This window comes from Taudactylus pleione, unplaced genomic scaffold (genome assembly GCF_031769625.1).
Source record: "Taudactylus pleione unplaced genomic scaffold, aTauple2 ptg000497l, whole genome shotgun sequence".
Classification (NCBI taxonomy): domain Eukaryota; kingdom Metazoa; phylum Chordata; class Amphibia; order Anura; family Myobatrachidae; genus Taudactylus; species Taudactylus pleione.
Genome location: NW_028284899.1, coordinates 3077612 through 3091675, shown reverse-complemented (window position 1 = coordinate 3091675; position 14064 = coordinate 3077612).

The following is a 14064-nucleotide window of genomic DNA, read 5'->3' as shown; positions in this document are numbered from 1 at the left end:
GCCCCCTTGTAGAAGTGCCGCTTATGCATGCCCCCCCCTTGCAGGCCCCCTTGTTGAAGTGCCGCTTATGCAGGCCCCCCCTTGCAGGCCCCCTTGTAGAAGTGACCCTTATGCAGGCCACCCCCTTGCAGGCCCCCTTGTAGAAGTACCGCTTATGCAGGCCCCCCCTGTAGCAGTGTCCCTTATCGCAGTGCACTTACCTGACTCGCTGCTGTCCGGGATGTTGCTCTCACCTGTGCGCTGACTTGAGCTAACATGATCCAGCAGGCACGGCCGCACAGGATCCTCAGCGCGTGGGTGACGTCATGACGTCACCCATGCACTGCATGACTGGCAACGCTGGTCTCTGCAGCGTTCCCAGCTCAAAATGAGTTCGGCTAGGTCTTATTTTCGGGGTAGGGCTTAATTTGGACCAGGTTACAAAATTAAGGGTAGGTCTTATTTTCGGGGTAGGTCTTATTATCGGGGAAACACGGTAAGAAGTGAGTTTAGCTGAAAGTGAGTTTTCCGATGGTGAAGCAAAGTGAGTTTATTTCCCCAAAATTGAGAGTTTTGATGTGAGTTTAGATGAGAGTTTAGATGAGAGTTTTGATGTGAATTTAGATGAGAGTTTAGATGAGACTACTTACTCGAAGCCTGCACATATCAATGAAATATGTGAAGGCTGCTTGTGTATTGAACCTGTAAAAAAATTAGGCATTCAGCCAGAAACATACACAAATCACACTGATCTATGTATGTTTCTGCCAAACTCGCAGCCCAGGAGGTGGGTGTTTAAAACTTCAATTTAACAGTGAGTTTGCTACAAACTCACCCGAGATTGTAAACTCGATTCTTAGTAAATTTGCGAGTTTCATCTTTTCCATGTAAAGTACTTCCTGGTTTTGCCGATGGTGAGCTTGCAAACTCGCATGAGTTTTAACAGTGAGAAGAGAAAACTCACTTCCAAACTCGCACTTGTTTGGTCTTAGTAAATTTGCGAGTTTCATCTTTTTTGCGAGTTTGAAAAAAAGGCCAAACTCGCATGAGTTTGCAAACACAACCAAACTCACCCAAACTCGATTCTTAGTAAATTTACCCCTTACTTTCTAGTTCTATCTCGAATGCACATCAGGGTTTCTTTATATCCTGATCATGAAAGCACTGCACTCCAATGCCAGTGTGTTCCCAAGGTTAATGGTATCCACAACAGGTGTATAATACTAGCATGTGGGGAGGCTTGCTGGGACCTGCAGTTCTACTGTAAAGACAATGTTGTAAATTCTATTTTTAACACTACACCTACACTATCAACCTGCCACCCATGGGTGGCGGGGATAACCCCGGGCTATCAGGCTAGGACAGGGGTGGCCTGGAGAGGGGGACCCCTTTATTGGCAGGGTCCCCAACTACCCCGGTTATCCCTGGCCTGGGCTGACTAGCAGTCAAGGCTGATGCTGCGGCTGGGGGGCCAGGTAAAAGGGCACCCCTGGCTGTGGCATCAGTCCCCTGCTAGAAAGGGTCCAGAGCTGGTTTTAAATATGGGAGGACATATTTTTTTCCCCTTATATTAAAAACCAGGTCTGGCCCTACAGCCAGGTGATGGTTCTTAAATTACGGTAGAACCCTACACATTTTGTTCCCCTTAATTTTAAGAACCAGGATAGGCTGGCAAGTCCGAGGCTGGTTAAGATTTAGGAGGGGCCCTATGTAATTTTTTTTCAACTTTTAACCAATTTTTTACATCCTAGAACACAAGCAGCTTACACATATCTCACTGATATGTGCAGGCTGCTTGCTCAGGAGACTTTTGCAGAGAGAAGACACTACAATGTCGGGTGAGTAATCTCCTGCAAACCCTGCTACTCGGGGGAGAAATCTTGTTCTGCTTCACCATCGGCCATCTCACTCTCAGCTAAACTCACTTCTTGGTAAATTTGTGAGTCTCAGGAGCTTCAAATCACCCGAATTTCGGTGAAGCTAATCGAGTTGAAAAAAAAGCAAACTCTCCCAGACTCGATTCTTAGTAAATTTATCCCTTAGTATCTGTCTGATAGAAAAGTTTCTTTTCTTCACACTACATTGTATCTAGTTTGAAAACAGAAAGTAACATTTTGACGCATGAGTGATAGTATTATAATGTAAGTGTCTTTTAAACGGGAGATATGATGTCTCATCACGCTGTTTCCTGATGTCTATAAAGATATCGTCGTATAAAGATACCTTTATACAAATTTTTGCTGGAACACTAATGTAAGTGTGAATCCAGCAAGTGTGAAGGAAAAGAGAAAACATCCCTAAAAAAGAGGAAAAGTAGCATCTAGCGCTGGTTACTCCTATTTTTATTGTAACAGAAGGTAGTTTGTTCGCCAAAAGGCTGGTGAGCGGTACAATAATGAGTGGCTGCAGGCAACAGTGAAGCATCTAGACGCCCGGCATTTCACCCTCGCCGGGATATGACAGTCTGGGAGCCGGCTGTCGGTATTAAGGTAGCCGGCTTCCTGACTGTATACCGTGTCACTACACTCCAGAACAAGTGGAAGAAAAGAATACTCTGGATGTGAGATGGCGCTAGCAATCATTATAAAACTTATGTGTGACATAATACATAAATTAAAGAATACTCAATCCTTTAAGTAGTCTTGGTATGACTGTCTTCAAAAGGATTGCTCCAACTGTAGCTACAATATCATAAAGTCCTCTTAGACACATGTAAAAACAAGAAAAAACAAAACAAAAATATTGTTTGTAGCATATAATATGTGACCAAAAAAGATGTATTATAATTACAAATTCCTATGAAATTAGATAATGATGATATATGGTATAGATGGATGGCGTACCCCACTTACAGTATGGTGAAGTGTAGCTAGACACATTTATCTCCAAAAAGCAATATTCATAATTACACGATGTATAAATGTATGACAATATAGGGCATACTCTACTCACGGTAGAGAGGTTTTTCAAATGTACATAAAGTATTCTTTATTTTTCACTTCAGGGCCAAGATTTCCTTACCCAATATTTTGGGAGCAATGTAGCATATAAAAGGAACAAAACAGCCATATCATTAAAAGAAATTTGTTTTTTACAAACACAAAAATACAAAACAAAGAAAGAAATGGACCATATAAATAAATGGTGCAGATGGAATAATGACCTGATAATGCAGTAAAAATGTCCGGACTTCCGCACACAGCACAATGTTTCCCAAGTATTCAAAATAAATCCAATCATGTGGTCCCCTCACTGACGCATTTTGATTTGGTGGTTAAATCTTTACAAGGTATGGGGGAACACACTACTTGATCTCATATATATATATATACAAACATGTACCAAGAATCTTAATAGCAAACCATGTTTATTGATAGTTTATTATATATATTTTGTTATTCAGTATTCTTAGTGCTTAGAGTGTGCATCTGCATTTCCCCCCTTTTTCTGCTGTACCATTAGGTAAGTACCCTAATGCTAACCCTTACCCCTACCCCTAATCCTCTCTCCCCCGGTGCCTGAACCTAACCTCCCAATAGTGCCTAACCCTATCCCTCCCCCCAGTGCCTAAAACTAAACCTCCCCCTAACCCCTGATACTTACCTTCAGAATGCCAGTGGTGGGAATCAAGCCAGGATCCCGACACTGTCGGGATTCTGGCGCTGGTAATTCGACCTTCGACATCCCACACGCCGGGATGCTGACTACCTCTTGCTGCAGGTTGTGTATGGCCAACTGCTGTCATATATAGTGCATCACAAAATCACTAACTTTGTGAGATCTTCCTGGAAGCTCACAGTCAGCAAAGGCTGGAATTCTAGAACTACGGTGAGCATTTATACAGTATTTATTTCAAACAACGGCATGCTCAAACATAATTGTAAAATACCTATACTGTATGTTTATTTTAAAATTAAATCACTTTAGATGGTAACTAAAACAGTAATCAGTAAATAAGATAAATCAGTTATTAGTCCAAATATACTTGAAAAATATTTTTGCCTGTAGATGTTGCTGTACTCCAACATTATTTCTCAACAGCTGAGACTTAGGGGGTGATTCAGCTGCGGATGCAGAGGCTATCGCAGGTGCTAACATGTTAGCAGCTGCAATATCTGTAATATGGTAATGCAGCAGGAGATGTCATGCATCCTGCGTGCATTACTGATCTGAGCTGCGTCCTTGGAGGCGGCATTGAATCATCTGCACTATTATCATCCGCACTGCTAAATCAGGCCATTAGCCCACCTTCTTCAATAGCCCGTGATGTTCATCTCCTGGTTTTATTGTGTAGAGACTATATACAGCTATAGCCATTTTTTGCTAATACTATACTTTTGCTGCCAGTGACAATGGTGAAAACTTATGCTGCTAGGTTCTGTCCAGTGGCAAAATTTACCTAAGCAGGGCCGGCTCTTGGGGTGTTCGAACAGTGCAGTTAAACAGGGACGCCACCCATTTGGGGCGCACCCCTCCCCAACATCCCGCTGAAATGGATGTTGTCCCGCTGTTCCACCCATGGGCCGAAGTGGCCTCCGGGTGGAGAAATCGGGAAGTTGGGGGCTCCCACCGCCGCTGCTGTTCGATGGTGCAGGACCCCAGAGTCTGAATGGATGCTGCGCATGGCATCCATTCAGTGATGGGAGAGGGCGGGGGAAGCCCAGCTAGTGAGGCTCCCCCCCAGCCTGACATTATTTGGAGGCATGCCATGCGGGCACGCCTCCAAAATAACATCACTTAGGGGCGTGGCCTACAGTAATTAGACCACGCCCCCATTTGGGGGGGGGGGGTTGGCACAGGGTGCTCCGAACTCTGGAGCCGACCCTGTATCTAGGGATTGCAGGCTTGTAGCGCTCCCCTTACTATAATCCACACCCCAGCAAATGAGGTGCTCCAGTAATGGCTTTGCATTGAAAGCATTCTCTGTTGGATGATGAGTGCTCTGGGGCTGCCTCCATCCATATGCAGACAGGTAAGCGGACTCTAGAACCTGCCAGAACTCACCCAGCAGCCTGAACTCTGACATGCACTACAGCCCAAACTCCCTATCATTCCATGAGACCAGATGTGACTACAAGGGGTACATTTACTAAGAATCGTGTTTGGTTCGATATTGCCCGAGTTGAAACTCAATTATCAGCGCTGTAACTTGGGTGATTTCATGCTACTGAAACTCTCTAATTAACCAAGAATCGTGATTAGCTGTAATCATGTTTTCCGATGGTGTATGTGATCGACCGCAGCCAAACTCTCGCGAACAAGCAGGCTGCACATATCAGTGACATATGTGCAGTCTGCTTGTGTGTTTTAAAAGGATATAAATGGTTAATGTTAAAAAAAAATTATGTATGGTCCCCCCACAAAAAGTATAACCAGCCCCGGGCTCCTTAGCCAGTCCTGGTTCTAAAAATACGGGGGAAAAACTAGTAGGTTTCCCAATATTTTAGGAACCAGCACTGGGGTTCTGAGCCAGTAATGGTTTTAAAAATAGGGGAAAAAATGCATGGGGTTCCCAATATTTTTAAAAACACCACCGGACTCAATTCTAGCCGGGGTGTAATGCCACAGCCAAGGGACCCTTTCACTGGGTTACCACTGCCAATGCAATTAACACCCCAAGCTAGTCAGCCCAAGCCAGAGATCTCAGGGGAGGTGGGGACACCCCCAATAAAGGGATCTCTCATGAGCACTCCAAGCTTCCGCTGAAGCCCAGATCTCTATCTTGCAACCCTGGCCGGTGGGTGCAAGGGTTATAGTGGTGAAAAAAGAATGAAACAAATGTTTTTTACAGTGGAACTATAGGTGCCAGCATGCCTGCCCTTAGGTACTTGTGAAACTACAAGTGCCAGCAGGCAACCGGCACCCGTACCACCACTGTAAAAAAAATAGTTAAAAAAAGACAGAACACACACTGTAGATTTTACAACGTTATTACACACCTAACACACTCACACATATTTACCTTCAACCAGATGTTACATAACCTTTGTCCAAGTAGAATTCCCACTGGTTTAACTGTGAAAAAAAACACTACTCACCTACCTCCTGGTGTTAAATTGGTCGCCTTGTCCAGTAGGGTCCAGGGGTATTTGTAAAACAACAAACCAAGTTCCCGCTCCATGTCAGACGTCTATACAACATTGAATGATAGAACAGCATGTTTTCTGTCATTCACCTGGGCTGCCAGCCAATCAGAGGCTGCTCTACAGTTAGCGGCCGCTGATTGGCTCTGATGCAGGTGCTGTTGACTGTCAGCCATGTGGGTAAGAGCCAATAAGCAGCCACTAACTGTAGAGCAGCCTCTGATTGGCTGGTGGCCCGGGAGAATGACAGAAGACACACTGCTATCATTCAATACGGTATAGATGTATGTGATAACACATACATCTATTCATGTCTGACATGGAGCGGGTAGTCAGTTTGTTGTTTTGCAAAGACCCCTGGACCCAACTGGAGAAGGGGACCGATTCTATGCCAGGAGGTAGATGAGTAGTGTTCTTTTTCACCAGTAAACCCATGGGAATTCTACTTGACAAGCGGGCGTGAACATCTAGTTGAAGGTAAGTATGTGTGAGTGTGTTAGGTGTGTAATAAAGTTGTAAAATATATGGTTTGTGTGTTATGTCTTTTTTTAACTATTTTTTTCACAGTGGGGGTATGGGTGCCGGCCGCCTGCTGGCACCTGTAGTACGGGTTAGCATCTACTATCTATCCGAGAGTTGCGACACTAGGCTGCGAATAGCAGAAATTTCTTCCAAGGGAAAGCCACTCCCCTGCTAATTGCCAGCCCTACCTGACTTCTAGCATTCCTCCCAACTGTCCCGCTGCTGTGATGTAGAGCAGCGGTGAATGGATGCCAGGTGCATGCACGTGGCATCATTTAGCGCCAGGAGGAGGCTGGAAGTAGTTCAGTGGCTGGCACATTGTAAAGTTTTGCATCCAAATTTCAGAATATTGGGAGGAATGGCTTTTTGGGACTACAGCAGAAGCAGGTATGGGTTTTCTTGGACGTGCGCACACTTCAGCCCCTCTGAACTACACGGGTCCCACCGCTTCTGCTCCAGCAGTGTTACTGCATTTGCGCAACCTTTGGTCAAGCAAGGGCCTGATTCAGAGCCGCTCGTAAGCTGCCGCTCGTTCGCTATGAGCAATGTTCGCACAACTGCGCATGCGTATGGGTCATAATGCGCATGCGCAAACCAGTCATTGCGGTCGGAAATCGAGCGCTCGCAAAACAGCGAGGGGCTGCTAATTTGATTGACAGAATGTACCGTTTGTGGGTGGTAACAGGGAAAGGTGCTTGAAAACGGGGGAGTGGAGATCCGAACGCAGGCGTGCCAAATGGTCAAAAGGGTGTTTAATGGGAGTGCATAATTATTAAAGGAGCGTCATCGACCACATCACTTGGTTGTCTTTTAGCCTGAACTGCTCGCAGTGATTGCGGGAAGTAAAACCTACCACAAGCACTGCGAGCAGTTCAGATGCCTTTCGATGTACCCGATTAATCAAATAAATACCGGAGATGACGTGTGATGTGAACGCAAAGGGGCGTCTTTACAAAATAGCAAGCGCATTTTTCATTCACTTGCTCAGACATAGAGGCGTCAACAAACCGCAATGAGCGAGCGCTCAATTTAAATAGCCGGCCCCTTTTTTGGAACGACCGTCCGCAAATAGCGTCCGGCTCTAAATCAGGCCCTCTGTCCATTAGAAATAGCATGCTAATGAGGTAGCTTAAGCTATGAAAGTAAAGCTCCAAAAACCTTTAAGTTTTCAGAGCTCTATAAATAGCACAATCCCAATGTCCCCATACATTGTTTTGGGAAGGTAATGTTTGATGACATTGCAGGGTTATTGTGGGAGTGGGCTGCTTAAGAAACAATAGACACATCCATGTAGAGGCAGATTCACTATCCCCATTACTAAACTTCAGATGTTGGGAGACATTTCAGATGTTTACGATATTTCATTGCGATATAAGTAAGCAGCATTAACGCTGGGTACACACTATGCCGTCCGTCTTACGATATATCATTCTGGCGCAGATTATATCATGTATCATGTAGTGTGTATGCCCGATCGTGCATGCACAGCAATCATTCATCGCATCATCCTATCTGCTGTGCTGAACAGCAAATGGAACGATGCAATGAATGACGCCATGCTGCTAAATTCAGCATGGAACAATATATTGCGTGGTTGTACACAGGATCATTTAGAGGGCCTGATTCTGACCCGGTCACAAGCACTGAGCGCTCGCAACCTGGTCCATGGTGGCCCAGAGCGCATGTGCGCGATGGAGCCGGCTCCGTCGTGTGCATGCACGAGACCCGGATAGCGACGGGCAATCTGTCGCTCCAGGTCTCGCACCAAAGGGGGCGTGCTGTTGATGTTGAGTGACAGCATGCCCCCTTTGGTGGGTGGGCCGGGGGGGTGGCTGCCCAAACGGAGGCGTTCCTATGAGACGCCTACCGTTTGGGGCCGGCCCCACTGACATCACAAGTGATGTCAGTGGAGAGATTCCGGCTCTGTTAGAGCCGAAATCTCTCTGGGGCTTGCGGCAACGAGACCCTACCACAAGGGTCTCGTCGCAAACCCGATGGTCGCGATGGTCTTGACCATTGCGACCATCATCATGGCCACTCGTTATAGCTGAGGGTGGTCACCCACAGGTATGCAAGCGGTCAGGAGGCCGTTCTAAAAAAAAAAAAGACCGGCCCTGATTCAGAGCGAGCGCTCTGTCAGAGCGACTGACTCTGAATCAGGGCCAGAGTGTTTGGCTGGTGCAATATATATCGTTCCAAGCATTGTGCCATCGCTGGGTAAACACATCTTATAGTGTATACTCAGCTTAAATTACTATATTATTAGAAAAAAGCAATGATCATTCTAGCTATTATGTAATAGGTTGCAAACCTATTTTCTTTTACTATGTTTTTAAATAAGTCATGCTCTATATAGTTTATTATAAAGTGATTAGCGCAGACACCTTATTTGTACTGTTGTTTCTATTTTAGGGTGATTTGCAGGTATCCCTCTGGTGTCAGCAGCAAGTCCCTATATTAGACAACACCTGAGTGATTAGCGCACCAGTTTTTCATTCTGTTTTTCATGCTCTATAGACATCTAACTATAGTAATTTATAAAATACACAATTTTAATTATAGTGCACAACTCTTATGCTAGATACACACTGACAGATATATTAGCCGATCAATTGATCAGCCAATATATCTGCTGCCCGTCGGCCAGTGCGTACCTGTGATATGTTGGTGAACGTCGTCATTCACGATATATCGCATTGGCTGTGATGCACAGCCGATGGACATATATGTCTGCAGACCACCCGTACACACACAGCGGCAGCCGTGGGGAGGGGGGCGGGACAGGCAGCCAAACACGGATGATGGCCATTCAGTGTGTATGAACGACCATCATCTGCAGATATATCTGTATAGTGTATACCCACCTTTAATCTTATGCTAATTTGTATGGAATAATAATAGGTGCTGTTGCTATTACATAAGGAGTAACCTCATTGTGCTCTAACATTTATCTCTCTGGAACATGAAGCCATTCACTGATGTAAGGTAATCTGATATGATCTTAGATGCAGTTATACTTACACCACTTCCTCAGACTAGCAACCCTTGTGGTTACATAGAATTTCCTCTTATCTGTGGTTTAATAATTAAATTAGATTAACCCGAGATCTCTTCCTTTTTACAGTTTATAGATATGAGGTGCAATAACTACTGTACAAATGCTGTAAGCAGAAATGATTGTTCTCACCTGTGTATATTTGTATAGATCCAATGCAGTTACAATAAGAAGTCTCAATATCTTTTTGGTCCAAACAGATATGGTCACAGAACATATCACAAAGCCTCATTGTATTTCAGCTACACACTACCATATATGCATTATTATTATATATGCATAGTATACATTCGGTAATGCAATTCAAATTCCATTCACTAAACCTAAAATATAAGTTGGTTCAATGAAACAGTTACAATTAACATTTACAAATATATATATTAGGGGTGTGCACCAGCCACTTTTCGTGTTTTGTGTTTTGGTTTTGGATCTGGATCTTTCTTTGTGTTTTGGATCTGGATTGGTTTTGCCAAAACCACCCTTCCGTGTTTTGGGTTCTGGGTTTTGTGTTTTGGATCTGTATTTTTTGAAAAAAAAGCATAAAAACAGCTAAAATTACAGAATTTGTGGGTTTTTCTGTTCCTATGCTATTATTAACCTCAATAACCGTAATTTCCACTCATTTCCAGTCTATTCTGAACACCTCACACCTCACAATAGTGTTTTTATGTCCAAAAAGTTGCACCGAGGTAGCTGGATGACTATGCTAAGCAACACGAGTGGGCGGCACAAACACGTGGCCCATCTAGGAGTGACACTGCAGTGGCAGACAGGATGGCAGTTTGAAAAACTAGGCCCCAAACAGTACATAATGCAAAGAAAAAAAGAGGTGCAAGATGGAATTGTCCTTGGGAATGTTGTATAAACAGGACATGCACACTTTAACAAAGCAATCAATTCAGCGCCAGGGTCTGCCACACGACTGTGGCTGAAATGATTGGTTCGTTTGGGCCCCCACAAAACAAGCTGGCAATTAATCTGTCCCTGCAAAAACTGGCTCTACGGAGGCAAGATGTCGTCCTCATCCTCCTCATCCACCAATTCCTCACCCTCTTCAGTGTTGTGTACATCCTCATCCTCACAGAGTATTAATTCTTCCCCGCTGGAATCCACAACCACAGGTCCCTCTGTACGTTCTGGAGGTTGGTCTCCCTGGAAGAGTTGATAATTCATTTTTATGAACATCATCTTCTCCACATTTTGTGGAAGCAACCTCCTACGCCTTTCGCTGACAAGGTTCCCGGCTGCACTAAACACTCTTTCGGAGTACACACTGGAGGGGGGCAACTCAGGTAAAATAGAGCCAGTTTGTACAGAGGCCTCCAAATTGCCTCTTTTTCCTGCCAGTACAGGAACGGACTGTCTGACATGCCTACTTGGATGCCGTCACCAATGTAATCCTTTAACAGACAGACGCGTGCTTGTCGCTGCTGCTTTGAGGATGCAAGTGCGGCTACAGCCCACACAATTCACAAAGACAGAAAAAAAAGAAGAATTTTTTTATTGTTTGTGGAGCGCACTTTGAGGGTTACACCACCCTTTAACAGACAGACGCACGCTTGTCGCTGCTGCTTTGAGGATGCAGGTGCGGCTACAGCCCACACAATTCACAAAGACAGAAAAAAAAAGAATTTTTTTATTGTTTGTGGAGCGCACTTTGAGGGTTACACCACCCTTTAACAGACAGAGGCACGCTTGTCGCTGCTGCTTTGAGGATGCAGGTGCGGCTACTGCGCATACATTTCACACACAAACACAGAAAAAAAGAAGATTATTTTATTTTGGTTGGAGTGCACTTTGGGGGTTCACCACCCTTTTACAGACAGATGCCCGCTTGGCACTGCTGCTTTGAGGATGCAGGTGCGGCTACTGTGCATACATTTCACAAACAAACACAGAAAAAAAGATTATTTTATTTTGTTGGAGCGCACTTTGGGGGTGTCACCACCCTTTAACAGACAGATGCACGCTTGTTGCTGCTGCTTTGAGGACAGTATCATATGCAGTGACAGTAGACTTGTCAGAAATTGTTGGCACATCCTTCAGTACGGACCAGATGTCCAAACCGGCCCTTGACTTATGACACAGGCGCACGCTGTGTTAATGCACGTGTGGCTACTGCGCACACAAGTCACAAAGACAGAAAAAAACTTGTTTTTTATTTTTTGGAGCACTTATGGGATATAGGCGCACGGTTGGCACTGCTCCTTTGTTGATGCAGGTGCAGCTACAGTGCACACAATTCACAAAGACAGAAAAAAAAGAATTTTTTATTTTTCGTGGAGCGCACTTTGAGGGTTACACCACCCTTTAACAGACAGATGCACGCTTGTCGCTGCTGCTTTGAGGATGCAGGTGCGGCTACTGCGCATACATTTCACACACAAACACAGAAAAAAAGAAGATTATTTTATTTTGGTTGGAGTGCACTTTGGGGGTTCACCACCCTTTTACAGACAGATGCCTGCTTGGCACTGCTGCTTTGAGGATGCAGGTGCGGCTACTGCGCATACATTTCACAAACAAACAGAAAAAAAGATTATTTTATTTTGTTGGAGCGCACTTTGGGGGTGTCACCACCCTTTAACAGACAGACGCACGCTTGTCGCTGCTGCTGCTTTGAGGACAGTATCATATGCAGTGACAGTAGACTTGTCAGAAATTGTTGGCACATCCTTCAGTACGGACCAGATGTCCAAACAGGCCCTTGACTTATGACACAGGCGCACGCTGTGTTAATGCACGTGTGGCTACTGCGCACACAAGTCACAAAGACAGAAAAAAACTTGTTTTTTATTTTTTGGAGCACTTATGGGATATAGGCGCACGGTTGGCACTGCTCCTTTGTTGATGCAGGTGCAGCTACAGTGCACACAATTCACAAAGACAGAAAAAAAAGAATTTTATATTTTTTGTGGAGCGCACTTTGAGGGTTACACCACCCTTTAACAGACAGATGCACGCTTGTCACTGTTGCTTTGAGGATGCAGGTGCGGCTACTGCGCATACATTTCACAAAGACAGAAAAAAAAGATTTTTTTATTGTTTGTGGAGTGCACTTTGGGGGTTACAGCACCCTTTAACGGACAAGCCAGCCGGCCCTTTACTTATGACACAGGCGCACGCAGTCACTGAATGGCAAAAGTGGCCAGAAATTTTTCGGGCCACCCAAAGCATCTCCTGCACGCCCCTGTCGCTTTACAGAAAATTCTGTACCACCAAGTTTATGGTGTGAGCAAAACATGGGACGTGTTGGAATTCACCCAGATGTAATGCCTGCACAATATTGGTGGCGTTGTCAGATATCACAAATCCCCAGGAGAGTCTAAGTGGGGTAAGCCACTGGGCGATGATTTCCCTCAGTTTCTCTTAGAGGTTGTCGGCAGTGTGCCTCTTACTGAAAGCGATGATACACAGTGTAGCCTGCCTTGGAACGAGCTGGCGTTTCTGAGATGCTGCTACTGGTGATGCTGCTGTTGTTGCTGCGTAAGGTGATACATTTACCCAGTGGGTTGTCACAGTCATATAGTCCTTAGTCTGCCCTGTTCCACTTGTCCACATGTCCGTGGTTAAGTGGACATTGGGTACAACCGCATTTTTAAGGACACTGAGGACACTTTTTCTGACGTTTCTGTACAGTCTCAGTATCGCCTGCCTAGTGAAGTGGAATCTAGACGGGATTTGGAACAGGGGACACACTACCTCCATCAATTGTCTAAATCCCACTGCACTAATGGCGGATACCGGACGCACGTCTAACACCAACATAGCAGTCAAGGCCTCAGTTATACGTTTTGCTTCAGGATGACTGCTGTCGTACTTCATCCTCATCGCTAGGGACTGTTGGAGGGTCAATTGTTTAGTAAAAGTAGTGGTGTTCCTACTTCCTCTCTGGGATGATGAACAACTCCGAGCAGCAGCAACAGCACTAGGAGGAAGTGGTTCTTGATCTTTCCCTATTTTATTTTTATCGGAGAAAGTTTGGTCCTCCATTTATGTTATATTGATATATACGTGCGGCTAAGGCGCACACAAACACAGAAAATAATTTTTTATTTTTGTTGGAGACTAGTGCACTTTGTGGGTTACATCACCCTTTAAGAAATGAGCCAGCCGGCCCTTTACTTATGGGACACAGGCGTATGCTTGGCGCTGCTCCTTTGTTGATGCACGTGCAGCCACAGTGCACACAATTCACAAACACAGAAAATATTTTTTTATTTTGTTTGGAGTGTACTTTGGGGATTACAGCACCCTTTAACGGACAAGCCAGCCGGCCTTTTACTTAAGGGACACAGGCGCACGCTTGGCGCTCCTCCTTTGTTGATGCACGTGCTGCCACAGTGCACACAATTCACAAACACAGAAAATATTTTTTTATTTTGTTTGGAGTGCACTTTGGGGGTTACAGCACCCTTTAACGGA